The sequence below is a fragment of the Eulemur rufifrons genome, chromosome 9 (genome assembly GCF_041146395.1).
Source record: "Eulemur rufifrons isolate Redbay chromosome 9, OSU_ERuf_1, whole genome shotgun sequence".
In the NCBI taxonomy this organism is placed as follows: Eukaryota; Metazoa; Chordata; class Mammalia; order Primates; family Lemuridae; genus Eulemur; species Eulemur rufifrons.
The window spans coordinates 41,994,714-42,015,592 of record NC_090991.1 but is presented as its reverse complement, the minus strand read 5'-3'; the positions used below and the strand labels follow the sequence as shown (position 1 = coordinate 42,015,592).

Below are 20,879 nucleotides of genomic sequence, written 5' to 3'. Positions count from 1 at the left end.
CTTGCCAACTCTATACTGCCCCCTTTGATGCTAGTGGCATTTTCAGGCTTGCTGCAAGGCAGTTTGAGGTGTCACTGTCTGAGGAAGATGGACTATTTTTTCTTCCATCTCATTTTTAGGACTGAAGCAGTCCTTCTCACAGTTTGTTCTTTCTTTCTTTCTTTTTTTTTTTTTTTGAGACAGAGTCTCACTCTGTTGCCCAGGCTAGAGTGCCGTGGCATCAGCCTAGCTCACAGCAACCTCAAACTCCTGGGCTCAAGCAATCCTTCTGCCTCAGCCTCCCGAGTAGCTGGGACTACAGGCATGTGCCATCATGCCTGGCTAATTTTTCTATATATATTTTTAGCTGTCCATATAATTTCTATCTTTTTTTTTAGTAGAGACAGGGTCTTGCTCTTGCTCAGGCTGGTCTCGAACTCCTGAGCTCAAACAATCCGCCCGCCTTGGCCTCCCAGAGTGCTAGGATTACAGGTGTGAGCCACCGCGCCCGGCCTTGTGGGTGTTCTTAATTAGCCTTGACATCCACTGTTTTTCTAGGAGAAATTTTAGAAAATATATTTCTCTCTGTAAGATTTTTGTGTCTACAGTAGCTTACCTTTGAATGTCCTTATTTGTAAAAATTGGTGCCTGAGCATATAGACACCTGATTCTAAATAAGAATTTGTAAAACAAGTTGACTGACTTAAGTGCCATAAACACTGTGAACTTCTGACTCTTGGGTTAAGCAATGAGAGAAAGGGAAATTTGGAATTTATTTTTCCCCCAAATGCATGGTTTTAAAAATGAGCACTTGCCACTTGTTTCCTAATCCACTGGAAAAATATAAAATATTTCACAACTTTGGCTATTTGGGGGCCTAATGAAATCTAACAGTTGAGTTTTTAAGGGTTGGAGCAGTAGTAAGATTATTTTGTGGTGGGTGTCTTTGAATATAATATTTAAGTATACACTGCAAAGGGCTTTGCCTTATTTGGTGTTTTGCATTCTAATTTAGATTTCAGAATCCTCAGATTAGGGCTCTAGTTTGCCATCTATTGGTCCTGGAATTGTGTGTTAATATCCTTCTGCTGTATTTTGTGGAATTACTATTTATGTGGAGAGATGTGTGTATGCATTTTTAAAATCAACTAAATTTTCTTCCCAGGATTATAAATTAAAAAGCCAATTTTAAGGCTCTCTTTTGGATGTATATACAAATATAAAAAATACTGGTTTATTCTTTGTGTAATTTGACTGTGTGACTCTGAACTGTCTGCTTTTGATATTTGAGAACCATGACTATGGTTGAGAGTGTGACTTTAAGAATGCAAATGGAAACACAGATAGGTGCAGATGCTGTAGGAGCTGGTGAGTTAGTGTAACTCTGTGGCAAGACTAAAACTGTTCTGTAACAGTGAGGGTGTTTTTTGACTAGCAGAAGTGACATGTAACTCCGGATATTGGTTCTGGTAAGCCACAAAAAAGTATTGAGCATTTTGCATCGTCTTTTTTGGTAGCAGAGCATACCCTTTTCATCTGCTCAATTTGATGATTTAATTACTAGGACCCGTTTTTTTCCCTTCAGTCATTTAAACTAATTTTGATGAATCCTAGGTTTCTCTTAAATCTGAAAGCACTGAATTCATCTTTTGGCAACTCTACTTTTAAAAAATGGTAGAATTGTACTTTGTGCATTATGTTGCCAAATTCTTTAAGTCTACAAAAAGTACCATTATTTCAAGGCCCTACTTTGAGAAGGATATAAAATACCCTACCGACAAACTGGTCATGAGAAATGATAAGGTGCCACCACTTTAAAACAACTGTGGTAGGGGAGTGGGAAGTTTGCTTTTTGTTGTGAGAACTCTATGGAATTCTTTGTTAAACTTTTAGCATAGCAGTGAACTTCCTTTTGGTGGCGGCAGGAAGCATAAATACTCATTGTGTAATTCCATTTGCCTGTTTTGGCGGTTCTGCCAAGCCATGACACCCAAAACAAGACGCGTGCTTCTCAACGAAAACTACAGTTCCCAGCGGGCCCGGCGCTGGTGGGCCATCACTTCCCCTCTGCCTCCGGGCTGCCCCTTCCCGGGCTGGCCCGGCGCGGGCCCCGACTCGCGCCTGCGCAGTGACTACGTGCGCTTTTTTTCCACTCTGGCGGCTGCAGAGAGCGGCGCTGGGGCTCGTGCCCAGCCGTGCTGCAGTGCGTGGTGGCTGGCTGTTCGGACAAAGGGCGGGCGACAGAAACCGCTTCACTGGTCAGGGCGCTTCCTGCCCGATTCAGCGCACGGTTAGGGCTGGAGTAGTGTGGCACCGACTCTTTATTACACAGTGCAAACAGTTCCTCGCTCACGTCCTCTCGCTCCGCGGCGCCAGTCCGCCTTACCCCTCATAGCCGGTGCGCGGCACCGCCGGCCCCAGCGCGGAGGGAATGTGACGGCGTCAGTGCCTCAGGTTAGCCTCACCTCGGCCGGAGCGAGGGCCCGCTCCCGCCTGCCGCAGTGCCGTGTGTTGTCGCCGCACGTCCGGGACGGCTGGGGCCCGGCGCCGCGGTCTCCGCAGATGTAGGTGCAGAAGCAGCGGTCGCGGCGAGGAGCCATGACTGAGGCGGCGGCGGCCGCGCCTCCTGGCGGCCCGCGGGGGCGGCGCGGCGGGCGCCCCCTGGCGGCGCGCCGGGGTGGAGCGGCCCTTCGCCGCCGCAGCCGCAGCCGGCGGAGGCGCTGCTGTCCCTCCTCCCCGTGTCCCCGGCGCTCGCCCGCTCGCTCGCTCGCTCCATTCTCCCTCCGCTTCAGATTAAAGGGGGGGGAGGGAAAAGGAGCTCGGCCGCCATTTTCCCAGTGCCGCCGCCACCGCCGCCACCGCTCGCCGAGCCGGCGGGAGAACCGAGCACCGTAGCGAAGCCGACTCTTCTTGCTGCGGCGGCGCGGAGGCGGCTGTAGCGCGCTCCCCGGCTGTGAAGAGGCGGCCGGGGGTGGCGGCCGGGGTGCGGGCTTGGGCTGCAGACGGCGGCGCTTGTTTGTGCGGGGCGGGGGGGCGGCTTCACCCTCTGCCCCCGCCTGCCCGCCCTCCCGGCCGGGCTGCGGTCCCCGGCCGTGCTCAGGCCCCGCCGGAGCGGAGGAAGGCCGGAGAAAGGGCCCGAAAGAGAAGAAAAAGCAGCCGCTCCCCGCCGCCGCCTTCCCCTCCCCCTCCGCCTCGCCCCCCCCCGCCCGGAAAGTCAGGGCGGCTCCGGGCGCCGGGGGGGAGGAGAGCGGCGGGCCCGGGCCGGAGCCACCGCCGCGCGCCCCCGCCCGCCACTGGCCCTCGGCGCCCAGGCCGGGGGGCTGTTTGCAAACTGCGCCCATTTTGTGGGGCTGAATCCGCCCGGGCTACGCTCCTCCATCACGTGGTAGGTGCTGCTGCTGCTCCTCTCCTCCTCCTCCTCCTGCTGCCCTTTCTCCTTCTCCTCGCTCTCCCTGTGGCTCCCATTTCTCCCTCTCTTTGTTAGTTGTAACTGGAAAGGCAGGGCAGGGGAGAAAAAAATCCCCGGAACTTTAAATGGCCTCTCCGGGCTTCCCCGCTGCGGGTCCGGGCTGGGAGTCGCCCCAAGGGCGGGGGTGTGCGGGGCCCTTCCCCACCAGCTGCCGCCTCGTTCTCCAGGTTTTCCTTTGGCGTTCTATTTAAAAAGGCGGCCTGAAGAACATGATTTATTCCCGTAAAAAAAAAAAAAAAAAAAACCCAAAACAAACTCTGCCTCTCGCCTTGAACTTCTCTTGACTGCAAAAGGCCTTTCTCTGCTTGAAACATACATCTTGCGCGTTTCACGGTTTGTATCACAACTCTGATTGTTTCATTTATTATTTTTGTTGCCTGTAAATTCAGGTCACTTACGTTTTCAGATCTAGTCTCCCTCAGGCGGACGTGTTTGGTGTTTTCTTTTAACTAAAGAGGAAGAGGTATTTATTTGCTTTTAAGTGAGTTGGAATCTTACTGCCTTTTGGGGGGCCTGTTTTCCGGCTGACGGTCTTCTGATTTTCAGCAAATAGTTTGTTTTCCATAGGATTAACTTCTCTACTCCCATGTTTTCCTTAAAAATCCATTTGTTTTCCAATGTTGGAATCCCAATGTGGATTTTTAGAGAAACACGTTACTTAACTATTGCTTATTGATTGCCTTAGGGGAGAAGGGGTGACATGATGGCGCCACTTTAAATTGCTCTCTTTTCCTCCTCCTCCGTCTCCCCCCCCTTATCCTAGAGGTCACTGGAGCATTTTCCGTGACCTATTAATAAAACTGTGTTTGAGGGTGTTAGCGGTACAACTCGTAGGGGTTAGCGTTTGGTCCCTCAAGGGTCTGGACACCCGAATCCCGCGGTCCCCAAAGTTCCGAGAAATCTCTCTAGTCCTCCAGCCTCGCCTACCTCCCCTCCATTCACAATCCTGGTGTTGCCATCTCCTTTGTCACGTGGCTAGCAATCATTGTGTTTTTTTGTTTGTTTTGGGGTGTGTGTTTATATTTTTAAATTGTAGCCCAGAGGAACCTTCCTCCTCCCCATTGGAGAGAGCAAAATGTTTCAGTTGTTTTAGTTTTAAAGTCGGAGAACATTTTAAAATAAGCGATAAAATTACATAATCTTTGCCTTGCATAATCATGATATAGATTGTTACTGAACTTAGTTTCTAAAGTACTTTTAAGTATGGAAAGTAGTACATTAGAATATGTTTTCCATTTGTCAGAATGGTCTGTAGTTTGTATTTTCCCCGCTTTTTGGGTCATTTAAAGTACCGCTATTTACAAAGGCTTGAGTGGGTGTGTGTTCCCTTCCCCCTCTTCTATAGGCTGTACTTGGTTCCTTTTCTAGCATAGTGTCTGACCAATTTAGAAAATTTCAATTGTCTACAGGCGTTGTCAGTTAAAACTGTTTTTCTTTTCACCGAACAACAGTGTTACTAATTTTGAGTAATAATTGTTTTCTACCTAAGGATATTTCATTAACATTTCTGTTGTGTTTTTGATCCAGAGAATTTTTACTCTTAATCCTACGGCTTTAGAAGAATTTGATAATCTATTATCTGTTTTTATGTCAGTTTTCCCCATAATTGAGTAAATTCCTATTTTACAAAAATACAAAGTAGATTTCTGTTTTTTCTAGACACTAGACACTTTGCCAATTGGGAAAAATCTATTGTGAGTTAAGAAACAACAAACGTTTATGTTTTTTAAAGTAAATATGAATTGCAGTGATTACTGAGTATACTTTGATCCTCTTACTATGTATATTTTCAATGGTTTGGGCCATTTTCTTTGCTAACAGTTACATCATGTCATGTGATATGTGCAGTGTGATGTGTAGTTCTAAAAATAAGGCAAGGTAAAAATGCTCATCCCCTGGGAATTTAAAAAATGTATTATAAATGTGGGATAACCACCCTCAGTCATGGAATTCTGAATTGGGTTTCCACTAGGTTTATCCAACAAAGAATGCAATTCCTTTTGACCTTAGCACATTTAATGTATTTGTTAGTGATCTCATAATTTGAGGTGGTTGACTTTTTATTTCTCAAGTGTGAACAACTTGAAGGGAAGCATTAGATGTTAGAAAGGTTCTTAAAGTCCATATTGTGGTGAAGATGATTGTCTCTGATGGTTGCCCCATTTAAGTGTACATAAAATATTTGTGATTTGTGGCTGTGAACAATTAAGAATTGTTAGAGCCTTTGTGGTTGGGTGGGATTTTTGGTATTTCTACCAATATGAGTTTACTGAAGTATTTAGAAGTGTTCCTGAATCTTTTCTGAAAGCTTTATTCAGAGCATTAGTATTTGACTTTTGTGCTTTACCAAAGTGAGATGTTAAATTTTTGTCTGATTTTTCTTTCTTCCTGCCTACACACGTTATTTCTATGGTTAAACTTGCAGAGCACCCTTTGATTGTTAGGTGAGTGTTTCCTATTGAGGAAAATTCTGGAAGCTAGAAAATGAGTAAGTCTCAGTTCACTTACTTGTGAACTTTTATCAAGGTGAGAAGAAAGGAAAATAACTATACTTCATTTTTTTCTTCTTCAAACACTGCCACTACCATTACTTTTTGATTCTTCTATCTGTAATAATGCTACACCGTAACCAGTGGCTCTGCATCCTCTGGATAGTATTGGGTTGACCACAGATTTAATTGTATTTTAAAGTGAATAACAAGTTTCAGATTTGTTTTGTTTGATATGATGTTATTAGTGTAATCTGTAAACATAGGGCTGTTGTGGTGGTTGTTTGAGAAAGTGTTTTAGTATCGAGTGGTTCTTGTTAGGCCCTTGTGTGAGTAAAGCTTAGTTCCCTTGTTATATTAGAAAAGCAATTTTTAAAATGTTCTAGAACATCAAACTAATCCATACTGGGTTCTCTAAACAATAGTTGTAGAAAAATCTTCCTTTTAAAAACTAATTCTAATTCCTTTCATATTCGGCTTGGGGGAGGGATAGGTAGGGACTATTTTTTCCTTCTTGGTGAGGCCATTAAGACACACAAATTAAATGACTTCCATTCTGGAGATGTGTATATATTTTTAAAATTTATTGATTTTTTTTTTCTTCTTCCAAAGAACTTTTCCATTCCCTTGAGTTTAGAGGGGAGAGAATAGTGTAGACTAACTATGTGGTCCTCTGTTGATTGCCCCAGAGCAAATCTCTCCACTGAGAAGTTTATTGAGAGTTTTTTCTCTTTTTTTAAATTTTACTTTAGAGACGGAGTCTCTTTAGGTTGCCCAGGCTTGAGTGCAGTGGCTGTTCACAGACATGGTGCACTATAGCCTCAAACTCCTGGGCTCAAGGGATCCTTGTGCCTCAGCCTCCTGGGTAGCTGGGACTACAGGCTCGTGCCACCTTGCCTGGCTTGCCTTTTCTTTGTACTCTTTCTCTGTTTTAAATAAGTTTCTACCTTGATTGGTTAGATTGTTCCTAGGTCTTGGGAAGCATGTTTTACATTAATGCCCCTTTAATTGTTCACTTTGTGAAAGAGTACAGTGTAGGTGTATCAAATAAAAATGGCCACAAACACCTGGTCTGCCTGCTGTGTCAGTGCAAGGAGGACTTGGACCATGTCCTTTCCCTAAAATAGGACTTTAACGGTTTCTTGGAAATCTATATTAAGACTGGTTTTTGAGTTCTCGTGTTGCTTCTGAAGATTTATGTTTAAATTATAGTTTCTATCCTAATAAATTGCATATTAGCCTCTGGGCATACTAAAAGTTGTACAGAAATATTCCTGCCAGGGTGTAAAAATTCATAACACAAAATAAGATTGTCTCTTTGGTACTTCCCATTCCTTGAAATGTGAGCTCAAAACTCGGGTGAACCACAATATGATTAAAAAAGACAAATATATCACCATACTAGACGTCACCAACATTTGAAGGATACCAGAAGAGATAGGAAGTAAGTGATATCCTTGGGTGTCACTTGCAGATTGAGGGGAGAATTGTGGGTCAAAGAAAAAGATCAGTATGCACTTTGGGGAGGGTAACTATTAGTTATTGTTTGTTTCTTCGTTAAGCCATGTGCCTGTCTTTTAGGATGTAGGGCAAAATACATAGGAGGAAATAAGCCAACAGGTGTGATTTACCAAAAAACCTGGAGTCAAAGGGCTGCAGTAGGTTTTTTTTTTTTTTTTTTTTTTTCCATGTATTAAGCTTCTTCTTGTCTTTGATAGGATAAAAGTAAAGATAAAATATGTGTGGAAACTGACTTCACCAAAGTAAAAAGCATAACTCATAACAAACTTGGGTAGTCTGAAAGAAAAATTTAAAGATTTTATATGCAGATTTAAAACTTTTATGTCAAGAGGCCCTTCAAGGGTGGGGACCTTTTAAATTCTTGTTTCCCCATTGGGTGGCACATGTGGCAAATAATAGTTGCTTAATAAATGTTACTTTCTGCAAGCCTTGCATTTCCAAGATTTTAAGCCAGCTCCATAGAATTTTAACATTTGAAAGCCTTCTGTCAGGGCATTATTTAGGTATATATTTTATTGTTGACTGTGAACTTGCTCTTTTTTCTCTAGTTCTAATTTTTTTAGAATTACAGTTTCTCTCTGAGCATTTGAGAGTCAGGAAATATAAAGTGGAGGTAAAGTGCAGTTTTATCTAAATGTTATCAAAAACTCTGGTTCTTGTTACATGAACCAGGACTCCAGAATGAGATCTTACTCTGAATTTTAAATACAGCAGATTCTGCCCTTGTTTGGAAAAAGTTGCTTGAGTGGCATCAAACTTAATGGAGTCTCTCACCTTTTAATTCCCTTTTAAAAAGGGAGCAGCTTAAGGTCAAACCTGGTTAAATTCAGTTGGAGGGAAAGTATTGGGTAATAAGGGATGAATAACAATTTTGTTGTTAGGATGTTAAACCCAAAATTGCTGAGATCTGATATCCAGACTTCTCTTGCTTACTTGCTTTTTGGCCTTTGTGACTCCTCATTAGCACCTGCACCAGAGGGTGTGAATGGATAGAGGCTAAAAGCTAATTATTGTAGTTAGTTTCTGACATTTGCTAGTATAGAGGCCTTGTAGAAATATTAGTCTGGTAAGTTGAACTGTCAGGGAGGTTTCATTAAGCTGTTCACATATTACCATGGAGAACTGAGGATGTTTAAAGATCTTAAGGATATATCAAAAAAAAAAGTGTAGACTGCAATTCTTTGCAGTTATTGATTTACTCTTTACTTCCTAGTCTTTAGCCTCCCAAGAGAATGAAGAAGGTTGTTAGCATTAACTTAAATCATTTCCCCATCATTGGAAAAATGTGATTTTGAAAAATAATTAAATTTACTGTACTCTAAAAGGATAAGGTAGTAGGTTTCAATGGGATCTCAGGAATTTGGCCAGGGGCCCCGTCCCCCAGTAACCCATTTGCTTTTGAATTGCTTGGAATTTTCAAGAGTCTTTGATTTTAGGGTTGTTCACATGCGTTTATATCATTAGGGTTTGTTAGAAAGAGATAAGATAAATAGTGCATTTTTTTCCTCTTTGTCTTTTGTGAACTGAAGACTGGTAGGAAATTTGAATTCAGTGATAGGATAGAAATAGGATAAACACCATTAATAGTTTGATATATAGTCATCCTTCAGAAAATTTTTTGTTTATTTTTTAATGCAAATGGGATCATACTTGTTATGTGGCTTCATCTTTTCCAAATTTGGAGATTTTTAAAATAATATTCTTTAGTGAAAGAATTGTGTATATAATTTGTGTACCCTTAAGAATATTTCTGTTGGATTTCTAGAAGTGCAATTGCTGGGTAAAAGTTTGGGTATTGCATTTAAGATTTTGATGGCTGTTGCCTTCAAAATGCTTTGTAACCAAATTTAATAACTTAAGAAGCATAGTTTAAAAGTTTGGCAGTCTGGGTGCAGGTGCTTGGCCATCTGAACAACTCAAACTTGAGGTAGATGAAGTCTGTCCTAGATTTAGTTGATGCCTCCTTTGTTGGTCACGTTATGATCAGACATCCACATTAACTTCGTAATAGATCTCCATTTGATGTGTTCAGCATAGAATGCTCAGGTTACTTAATATGTATTGGTCTACCGTCTGCCAGGCACTGTGCTGTGTATAGGGGATAGAGATAAAACAGGCAACAACCCTCCTTTTAAATAGTACGTAGTCTAGGGGACAGAAAAAATTTTGAGCTTATCTTATATGAGCTGTTGCCCAGGGTGTCATGGGAGTGCAGATGAGAGCGTAGAGGGAGGGAACCCAACTCAACTTGGAAGGAATGGGGAATACTTGAAAGAGCCTGTAACTTCGAAGGTGAGCCTTGAAAGCAGAGTCGCATGAGTAAAGGTGCAGGGTCATAGAAGAGCCAGGAAACACATAAGATTCAGGTGGCTGTAGTTGAAGACAGGTTGGAGTTGAGGTTGTATGTAAAAAGGGGGAATATATATGTTGTGTGGGAAGTTTGGATTCATCCTTACTCTAGAATCACTGAAGGATTTTAAACATGACGGTCAGATTTCTGATTCTTCCCACTGTTTCTCCCTCGTTTCCTCTTTTTCTAATAATCATTTTGGTAGTGGGTGCTGGATTGGAGGGGAGGCTTGCTGAGACAGGAAGAAGGAAGAATAGTGGGATATTATTGCTGCCTGAATTACTGTAGTACATAATGAGGTTCTGAACTAGGGCAAGTGGCACTAAGGATGGAAAGAATGTGCCTGTCATTCTGCCTGTTCACCCCCTTCCCCTTTCAGAATTCAGTTAGAATGTCATCACTTTTTGGAATCCTTCCTTGATCCCTTCAGGCCAAACACAGTACTTTGTCATCTAGGCTACCTTCACACCTAATTTGTATTTTACTGTTCTTTGGGCTTAAGGAAACTGGTATAATTCTTAGTGTCTCCAGTATTAGGCCACAAATTCCTATAGCCTTTCTGTTATTCCTGTCTGGCAGTAGTTGTTTAAGTGAGATATTTATGATAAAAAGTAAATCAGTGATTGAGATCATGATTCACCCACAGGAAATGTTGGCCTTAGGTTTGGATTTGGTATTGGGGGCAGGGAATGGGTTTTGATTATGGGATGCTTGAAGTAGTTGTATGGGCAATGCTAGAACCTACTCATTCTTTCTTTTTCAAATTTATTTTATTTTGTTTTTGTTAGAGATGGGGTCTCTTTATGTCCCCCAGACTGGCCTTGAACTCCTGGGCTCAGGCGATCCTCCTTCCTCAGCTAGCTGGGACTACAGGCACACACCCAACCACTGCACCTGGCTCCTACTCATTCTTTAGGTTTCAGATTAGATACTATTTCCTATGGGAAGCCCTTTCTGACCCCACCCTTCTTCTCAGCCTGTGTGAGGATCCCACATCATACAGTGTCTGTCTTTACTGGTGCTTGTTATCCTTATAGACTTAGTGTGGTGCTTTGAATGCTGTAGCCATTTTAATAAATATTTATTGGAGATATTCAGTAGGTAGTTGATATTCCTTCATTGACCCTTCTCTAAAGACTAAAATTCGAAATCTAGTCTCTAGCAATTAAGGTCCTTTCAGTTTAAACCTAGCATTAAACTGATTTGTGTAGTGGTTAAAAGCATGGGCTAATTTAGCATTAGAGATCCTGCCTCAGCAACTTAGTGGTTGTGTTGTCATGGGCAAATTACTTCTCTGAGCATCAAGTTTCCTCATCTGTAAAATGAGGACAATAGTACTTACTTTACATTGTTATTGTGAAGATTAAATGATAGAATTTATGTAAAATACATACATTTTGGCTGACATGGTAAAAGGCCAATTAATGTTAGTGAACAACATTCGTAATAACCTGTTCTCCAGTCAGTAATGATTCCCTTAGTAATTATGAAACTTTTTCAATTAAGAAGCCCTGTTGGCCAAAGAATGTTTAAGGACCTAGTGATGAGATTTACATTTGCTTTATAATAAAAATTTTGTCTCCCCCTTCCCATTGTATTCTGTAACAAGTTTACATTTGTTTATATGTAAAAGAAATACTTTCAGTGCATTCCATAATGTATCTTCCAGTATTTCATCACAAATCACTACATAGCTGTTCTTTTCCTCTCTTTATCCTTAAGAAGCTGTACATACACTACCTGGTTCATCCAAGTTGTTCTATGGATCATTCTCTATATCCTTCCCAATATTTTGACTGTATCAGTTTCTTGATTAGAATTTCCTCCTCTTTCTCTTAGCATAATCTGACTTACATTTGAAGGTCCACTTCACGAAGCCTTTTTTGACTACTTCTAGCCCAGTCAGTGCTTACAGTGCCAACTATGTACCAAGCTCTAGATGAAGTTAGTGAACATGCAACAGAATGGTGCTATTAAGGAACTTGTCTTGGAAATGGAATTCAGATAATTTGAATTGAATAACAGTGACTTTAAGTGCATTTTACGATTTAAGCAGGAAGAAAGTGCTATGAGAAGAGTTTGAGAAATTTTTGTGGACATGCTGTGTATTGAAAAATTGGTAAGCTTTGAGGCATAAGGGTAGGAGAAGCCCTTCCAGGTAGAAGTAGGAGAATAAGCAAAGATATGGATTCTGTGGGAGTGTTGGGTACATATCACCTGATGTACTTGCCCTGATGCTATCTTAACTTTTATCTGGAAGAAGTTGGTCTCATGAAAAAGGAACTAGAAACTCTCCTAGAGTAGGAAAGTGAGATGACAAGGTAAAGAATGATTTGGGGGACTGAGGCATCTTCGGGAAGCTGTTATGGTAATCTTGGAGTGAGCTGATGAGGACCTAGAAATCAATGGAAGGATTTCATCACAAAGGAGATGAAGTTATGAAGGAAAAGAGCTTTCTCTTCAGTCTTTATGGGCCATTACATTTTTTGTTTAAATCATATATTTGGCCCTTTTGTTATACTTGAGCTCCTTCACATTTCTGGTTGTAAGCTTTGAAGGAGACTTTGACCATTATACTGTGCTGGCCACCTTAGTTGAAGTTCACACTGCATCCTTATCTGGATTATTGCAGTAGCTTCTTCATTGGTCTTTGCCACCTAGATGCCTTTTACTTTCTTTTAGCCATCCTACTCAACTGGTCTCTCTTAAGCACAGCTCTGATGTGTCACTCCCATTTCAAAAACCTTTAATGACAATCTACTCTCTCTAAGTTTGAGTAAAGGCTGACTATTTAAGGCTGTCCATTAATGATCTGGCTTTAAACTGCCTTTGCACCTTTTTCTGTACTGCTTCCTCTATTCAAATATGCTTTATGTTTTAAGTAAATTGTTCATTTCTTTTAACCTTCAGGATGTCCTGTGTTTTCCCACACAGCCTTGTATTTTCTTTTTCCATTTCCTCTCACTAGAATGCCACATTACCATTCTCTTGTCCTAGCCTTTTACATAATGACATTTTAGCAAATTTTCAAGACAACTTTATGGATACTTCCCTAACTATTCTTTTTTTCCTTTATAATGGTGAAGAAGAGGTTAGTAGAAGCCACATTATGGGCAAAGTTTCCTTCCCCATCTGATTTTTGCTTCTGTTTTCAGGGCAAGTGTGATTGTTGTAATATTTGGCTTTTTGACCAGCCATATGGCCTAACCCTTTCCCTTGGGTCTCTTCAGCTTAACATTTTTGTAAGGTGAATGCTTCCAGGTTATTCTTACATATCTGGAGTCCTGTCTTGGGAATTTATAAGGAATGAAGTTTTCACTTGTAGATATGGAGTTAGTTTGGATTGCAATAGTCAAAGCAGCTGGATATGTTTTGCTTTCTGAAAAGAGTATATATACACGTATGTATATATATTTGTGTGTATATAGTCTTTATTTCCAGGCAGTGGTTCTCAATTGGGAGGTGTGATTCCACCCCTGCCCCCCACATTTGACATGTCTGAAAGCATTGTTGGTTGTCAAAGTTTGCAGAAGGGTACTGCTGGCATCTAGTGGGTGGAAACCAGAGATACTGCTAAACATCCTACTGTTCAGGATAGCCCCCCCCCCCCCCCATGACACAAAATTACTCAGCCCAAGATGTGAATAATGCTGAGATTGAGAAACTCTATCCTAGGGGTATATTTTTGCTTCCCGAGTGGCCAGTTGTGTTGGGTAGAAGTTTGTCCTTGGGCCTATATTACAATTTAGAATAATAGACATAGCACAGGAAGGGACCTAGAGGTCACATATTTGAACTTTATCGCAACTTATATCCCTCAGAACAGTGTTACACATGATATTAATAGATGTAATGGGAAAAAGTGCTCGTTAAAGGCAAACATTTGAATATTCAGTATAATGCAGTGGCATTGTGAATATCCATCAGGGACTTCTTTTTTCCTAAATGTGTTTGCTTGTTGAGTTCGTATAATACCATGCAGTCCCTAAAATGCTTCCTTGGAACTGGGAGAGAAACTATTAATTACTTAGCCCAACCTTTTATGCCTAAATGACCTTGATTATGTAGCCTTTTTCTTTTGTCTCTGCAAGCTTACTGAAGGATCTTAATTTACATCAGTGACAGCAGGTACAGCAGCTACATCTGTATTTGTCAGATGTGGCTTACTAGATGAACTAAAAATTGGGATATTTTGGGCTTGAATTCTTTATTCTAAATGTACAATATGACTTTATCCCCACCAGTAAATTTGAAATTATAATCCCAGCCCTAAATCTACTGCCTAGTTTGTTAATGAGGATTAATCAGTTAATTATAGCTTTTAATGCTTTGTATTCTTTGGAGAAAGGTGATTTATCATAAGCTGTTGTCCTGTTTTTGGGAAAACTTTGAAGCTTTTGGGATTTGTAGGGACCAAGTGGGATAGGACTCATTGTTTTAATCAACATTTTGCTCAGGCCAGGATGATGACTGCAGGTGGGATAAGAGACAGGATGCTGAGATGACTTACAGATTTTTAGCTTTGAGTGACCCCTGGAACAGAAGGAGGAAGGGAATGAGGGTGCTTCTCACACAGAGAGAGAATGAAGAAGATTTGAGAGGCAGGTGTAGCTTGTGGCATTCTGGGTTTGAGATGTCTGTAGGACATCAGAAATAGTTTCAGAAGTTGACCAGTAGGCCAGGGTCACAACCCGAGCAGCAAAATGTGGGTCTGAACCCTAGCCTAGCTCTGAAGCCCTTAATCTGGAGCCTGAGACAAGCTGCTTAGTCATTGACCCTCAGTTTCCTCATCTAAAAGGAGGATAGGCTGGGTGCGGTGGCTCACGCTTGTAATCCTAGCACTCTGGGAGGCTGAGGTGAGAGGATCCTTTGAGCTGAGGAGTTCAAGACCAGCCTGAGCAAAAGCGAGACACCATCTCTACTAAAAAAAAAAAAAAAAAGAAAAAAAAAAAAGAAAAAAACAGAAAGAAATTAGCTGGAAAACTAAAAATATATAGAAAAAAATTAGCCGGGCATGGTGGTGCATGCCTGTACTCCCAGCTACTAGGGAGGCTGAGGCAGAAGGATTGCTTGAGCCCAGGAGTTTGAGGTTGCTGTGAGCGAGGCTGATGCCACTGCACTCTAGCCCCGGCAACAAGAGTGAGACTCTGTCTCAAAAAAAAAAAAAAAATTTTGCTCGGTATGTTAAATTGATGATTTTTTTTGCTTTACTTGGATTTTTTGGCTCTCTAAGAATTTCTATTATTTTCTTTTTGCTTCTCTTCCATTTATTATACAAGTAATACATATTTATGGTGGAGATATTATATAACCTAAAAGACGAGAATCTTACCACTTTTTAAAAAAACAAAAATGAGGTCATAGTATATGTTATGTTTTGTAACACTTTTTTTCATTTAACAGTGTGAAGCAAGCACTCTTTCTCGTCAGTAAATAAGGCTCTGCAAAACTATTGTGGTTGCATAGTATTCCATTGTATGGATAGTTCCTAATTTAACTGAAGTGCTGGGCATTTATTATAGTTTTCTTTCTTTTTCTTTTTCTTTTTTTTTTTTTTGAGACAGAGTCTCACTCTGTTGCCCGGGCTAGAGTGAGTGCCGTGGCTTCAGCCTAGCTCACAGCAACCTCAAACTCCTGGGCTCAAGCGATCCTCCTGCCTCAGCCTCCCGAGTAGCTGGGACTACAGGCATGCGCCACCATGCCCGGCTAATTTTTTGTATATATATATTTTAGTTGTCCATATAATTTCTTTCTATTTTTAGTAGAGACGGGGTCTCGCTCTTGCTCAGGCTGGGGTTTTCTTCTTAATATAAGCAACATCATGAAATATTAAAATAATAGTAATAGTCTATTATTTCCCTAGACATATAGGGAAACTGGGAAAAAAAACCTCAAATCTCAAACGTAGGTGGTGGTTTGTGGCAATTGTAGATCATTGCAGACTAGGTGCTATTCCAGTTTTTTGATTTGTGCTTTCTTTTCCTATTTGCATGAGTCCTCAAGAATCATTTGGTTTATATTGTTTCTGTGCATTAAAAAATCTTATGGAAATTTACTTCTACATTAACTTTTTATTATTTTTCCTGAGAGGGAATGTCACTCGGTCACCCAGGGTATAGTGTAGTGGCGTCATCATAGCTCACTGCAACCTCCAACTCCTGGCCTCAAGTGATCCTCCTGCCTCAGCCTCCCAAATAGCTAGTGCTGCAGGCGCGTGCCATGATGACTGGCTAATTTTTCTATTTTTAGTAGAGATGGGGGCTTTCTCTTGCTCGGGCTGGTCTCGAACTCCTGAGCGCAAGTGATCCTCCCGCCTTGGTCTCCCAGAGTGTAGGATTACAGGTGTGAGCCACTGCACCTGGCCTACATTAGCTTTTTGTTTCTAGATTATAATAATAGTGCAAATGATAATTTGTGCTAGGTACTAGACTAAGTAATTGAAAGTATTTAATTATCACATCAGCCTTATGAGGTAAGTTCTGTTATTGGTAGATGAGGGAACTGAGGGAACAGAATAGTTAAGTAATTTACAGGAGGTGGAGCCAGGATGTGAACCCAGACCTACTCACTCGAGCCTGTGCTCCCATTACCTTTGGATACCTTTAGGGGTCATATTAAATCTCAGCATAGTATTTCAGGTCAATAAAGGGGAAGGGATATAGATTTACATCTTTTTTTTTTTCACAGTAGTATTTTTTTCCTTTGGTATAGAAACCTAAAGATTTTAGGAATTAAGAATGGGAATTTCTTCTGAAGTAGTGGTCACCTTTTCCCCTTCTTCCTCCCATCTGACCTTATTTAGATGATTGTTTTAGTAATTACACTTTGCAGCATATCCTAGGGGAATATTGAGACTAAGCAGAATCTGTGAATAAAATAAACTCTTGCTTTTGAGATGTATATGGTTAATGTCAAGTTCATAGACATAATTTCAGAGGTCTGTGGTCGGAGAAGTCGTCTTGGGATAGATGGAATTTGAGCCAGCATATTTTTCTTGAAGTTATGAACTTTAAAGAATTGAATAATTCTAAAATAACTTCAAGAAATTTATTACTTAAGTACCTTCTGTGGTGTGATGTTAATTATCATCCTCTTTTTGTGTGCTGGAGTGAACCAGGATTTTCCTAAGTTTTATGTAAGTTATATAACGTCTATGCCCTTGCCTGGGTCCCCAGAGGGAGGCTGTTTCCTGCCATTGCTGAGGCTTACTGTAGTGCTTTCTGGCAGTAAGGTACAACTACTCTTTTCATGTGTTGTGTTAATAATCTGGCACTGGTAATATGCGTCCTGAATTGCTAATATCTATTATGTATTGATATTAATTCAAAAGAGGAAGAGATTGAATTGATGGGAAAGATCTGATAGTAATTTTTGTTTGTTTATGGGAAAAATGCTTATTAGCATATTGTAAAACTGACTCAATTTTTTGAACAAATAACTTACATTGGTCCAACTGTCAATTGGTCTACATCACAACTGTTTTTATTATATTAGAAATTAGTATTTAAAGTCAGAAATGGGAAAAGTGAACATAGAACAATTGTGTTATCCAGAATGCCATATCCCGTACAGCCCATAAATAAAGCCCTGTAAGCCCTGAAGATCTAGTTCTTATATAGAAAGTTCATTAAAGTGTAACTTCAGAACAAGAAACTTTTGATGATTATATGGGGTAGTAGACAGATTTGACCTGTATGTGTATTGGTGCTTCTATGAATAATGTTCTCTCAATAATTTGAGAATTTTCATATTAATGATTTGGATTGTCACATGATAAAGAAGCTTAGTGTAGTCCTATAGGGCCTACCACAAATCATGTTTGTGTAGATTTAAAGGTGAAAATGTTTGACCAAATTGGAGATTGTCCTCTTTTTGGGGGGGAATGCTTAGTTCAGTGATTTCACAAACTTTTTGGTGTCGGGATCCCTTTTTTACCCTTAAAAATTGTTGAGGGCAGGCATAGTGACTCATGCCTGTAATCCTGGCACTCTGAGAGGCCAAGGTGGCAGGATCACTTGAGCTCAGGAGTTTGAGACCAGCCTGAGCAGGAGCAAGACCCCATCTCTACTAAAAAATAGAAAAAATTGGCTGGGAACGGTGGTGAGCACCTGTAGTTACATAGTTACAGCTACTTGGGAGGCTGAGGCAGGAGGACCACTTGAGCCCAGGCGTTTGAGGTTGCAGCGAGCTATGATGATGCCACTGCCCTCTAGCTGAGGGGACAGAGCAAGACTCTGTCTCCAAAAAAAAAAAAAAAAAAAAAAAGTTGAGAACCACAATGAGCTGTTGTGGGATATTATTTGTAAATAGTTGCTGTAGTAGAAACTTTGAGAAATTTTATTTTATTTATTTATTTATTTTTTATTTTTTTTTTGAGACAGAGTCTCACTCTGTTGCCCAGGCTAGAGTGAGTGCCGTGGCGTTAGCCTAGCTCACAGCAACCTCAAACTCCTGAGCTCAAGGGATCCTCCTGTCTCAGCCTCCCGAGTAGCTGGGACTACAGGCATGCACCACCATGCCCGGCTAATTTTTTCTATATATATTTTTAGCTGTCCATATAATTTCTTTCTATTTTTAGTAGAGATGGGGTCTCGCTCTTGCTCAGGCTGGTCTGGAACTCCTGAGCTCAAACGATCCGCCCACCTCGGCCTCCCAGAGTGCTAGGATTACAGGCGTGAGCCACCACGCCCAGCCGAGAAATTTTAAAAATAATTATTTAATAGTTCATTTAAAACTAACAGACCCATTACATATTATAAAAAAAATAACTTAACCAAAACAAAAATTAATGAATGGCGTTGTTTTTCAGTTTTGCAAATGTCTGCCTTAGTAGAAAACAGCTGGGTTCTCCTATGTGCTTTTGCATTCATTCTATTATTATATGTTGTTTTGGTTGAAATATATAAAGAAAATCCTACCTCATGCAGTTATGTAGTTAGAAAAGAGACATGGAAAGTATAGAGTTTTTAGATAAGTGTGGCTATCCTTTGACACTGCACCAAAACTCAACAAGTAGTAATTTCACAAAGGTTAGTTGCAATGTGGAATCTGAAACTGTATCAATTAACTCTTCATTACATTACATTAAAATCCATTGGTCTGTCTTGCACTCGGCTTTTATCCCTGCATGATTTTCTAACATGCATTGGTCATTTGGTCATTGACTGGCTTATGCACATCTTCCAAATGTTGACACATTACATTTTATGGTGTCAAAAAAATTGCATTAATTATAATACCACAACTAATCTGTTTAATCAGAAATGGCTTTTCAGAATACTAATTTTTACTTGAAAATTCAGATTTAAATCATTGGCAACAAATGTAGTTAGTGGTTTTCCTCGAAATGACAAGATCACTTTGTTCATTTTCAAGAAAGTGTCTGCTAGCTATGCAAGTTTGAAGGATCAATTTGTCCATCAGTCATTCTGCCAAGTAAAAATAGTGTTCCCTGAGAAAAACTTTTATTTCAGCTTGCAGCCCAGTTGTACAGATGTTTTTTTTCTTAGAATTCATAAAGCAGCAGAGTCCTTTATGCATAGTTTCCCTTTCATCATACAGAATATATAAAGAAATGTACTCAAGGGTTAAGATTTAATAAAATTCATAATTTTTACTGCTTCATCAAGGACATCTTAGGTGGAACTTTTTTTTGTAAACTGTGAGTGGAGAATACAATGACTGTTAGTACAGTTTGATGCCTCTGCCTGATTTGTGCTAAGGTGCCAGCAGTTTTGTTCACCTTTGTTTTGCACCCTCATTACAAATGGCAACACAATGAAAAAGGCAAATAATATTTTAGTATTACTATGAAAATACCTTCAGTTTCATGGACCTCCAAAATAGTCTTTGAGATCTCCAGAAGTCCAGAGATTACACTTTAAGAATAGCTTAGTTCTTTTTTTTCCCCCCTCCTGCTATACTTGGGAACTAGTTCAGTTCTTTATGTAGGTTTCGCTTTGCTTCCAGATCAAATTGATCAATGGGGATGAAGTAGAGGTAAGGATTGAGGTTTTTAGCTTGATTACTAAATAATAATAAAAGCAATGCCATTACCCAAGATAATAAAATAGGATGAGGAGCAAGTATGTTGAAAGAAGAAAGTGAGTTCTGAGGTTCAGGGGCTTGGGGAACACAGAGGTGGAAATGTTGATTAGTACAGCTCAGGAAAAGGTTTTCTGAGGGATAGGAGGCCTTCTGTACTAGTGGTTGTTGAGAGAGAAGAAGAAGGCCCTTGGGGGAGCATCAACATTTAAGAGGCTAGGAGGAAGAGAAAAGGATGAGAGTAGTGTCAAGGATATCAGGAAAGAATTTCAAGAAGATGACCACTGCCTAATGCTTCAGAGAACTCAGAATGAAAAGACTTGACCATTGGATTTGGTAATCACTGGTGACCTTTACCAGAGCAGTAGGAGATAAAATCCAGATTATGGAAGAGTGCAAAGGCAGCTATTTATACTATTTTTAGAGAATTTTTAAGGTAAAGGGAAAGACATTTTGGGCAACTCATTTGAGAAGTAGGCTGAACCAAGGACATAAGAGATGTGAGTAAATTCTTAGACTGAGAGGAAGGAGCCAGTAGAGAAGATATTGATGAGCAATCTGATCCAAAAGAAAACTGATGTAGCAAGTTGGTATTATAGGTGTGGTACAGTTAACCTGGAAGTAGTACAATGTGTACTTGTAGAGAAGTGAGAAGCTGATGAAAACTGGATTTCCCTGGCCAGAAAAATACACAGACCTATGACATTTGGCATAAAATTTTTCTGTCATCATGGGGAGTTCCCTTACTAATTTTTTTCTGTTTAATTATTGAGTGATTAGTTTGATATATTTGCTTTAAATCCACTCTGAACAAGTTTAAAGAGATTTTTAAATACAGATGATTTAAATTTAACAATCTGATTCTCTCGGAATGAAACCTGTGTTTTGGCAGCTTTTAATCTGTGGCCAATGTGTGACCAAAAAGGGTGGAATTCTTCTGTCTTTTATGTAGGGATTATGTGGGTCTCCTTTCGCCCCAGGTGAAAGATAATTGGATCTCCAGGATGGCTACAGTGTTTTCTTTCTG

The 20,879-nt window shown here is 40.4% G+C and overlaps 1 protein-coding gene across 10 annotated transcripts in view; it reads left to right on the top strand.

Annotated features, from left to right (window-relative positions):
- Window positions 1–20,879, top strand: part of KANSL1 (KAT8 regulatory NSL complex subunit 1) — a 184,432-nt gene that overhangs the window by 26,006 nt on the left and 137,547 nt on the right. For 2 of the 10 annotated variants that reach the window (XM_069482740.1, XM_069482734.1), the window contains exon 1: window positions 2,754–3,364. The exons of 6 other annotated variants lie outside the window; for them this stretch is intronic. The gene's annotated coding sequence lies outside the window, so the exon portion shown is untranslated. Of the gene's footprint in view, window positions 1–2,130; window positions 2,434–2,753; window positions 3,365–3,407; window positions 3,782–20,879 lie in introns of those variants that run through there. 2 more of the 10 variants (XM_069482738.1, XM_069482736.1) reach the window with 2 other exon arrangements.